Genomic DNA, 472 nt, shown 5'->3' with positions numbered 1-472 from the left:
GCGATGACGAGTTTATCTCCTCGTCCGGTCGTACAATGACCACTTCAGCCAAATCGCCTGCCTTGCACTGCCGAACTCTTCAAGGGACATCTCGTTCAGCTCAAGAAGAGCATATACTGCAGGCATAGCCTCGAGGCAAAAGTGGCCATCTTCTTCCCCCGTCATACCGTTGACTAGGGTGTATAATTATGCGCCATAGTCTACGGTCGACACACCACGGATCAGGGTCGACGACCGGTGTCTTGCAGCCAGCATACGGCGTCGCCGTCGCCTCTGTACAGCGGTTCTATGTCTCGGTGAAACCAGGGTGAACGCGCACTCCGCGTCTCTCACCCTGACTTTCTGCTCCTTTGGAGCTCCAATGTTATATATAACATCCGACGAAGAACTGCTAACCCCGCACTCATCGTCCAGTGGATACCATACCACTCCACGCGCATCATGAGGGCCTCGTTCTCGATGCCTCGGCCTT

The sequence above is a fragment of the Plasmopara halstedii genome (genome assembly GCF_900000015.1).
Source record: "Plasmopara halstedii genome assembly, contig: Scaffold_291, whole genome shotgun sequence".
Taxonomy (NCBI): Eukaryota; Oomycota; class Peronosporomycetes; order Peronosporales; family Peronosporaceae; genus Plasmopara; species Plasmopara halstedii.
Note: the sequence above shows the minus strand (reverse complement) of the source record.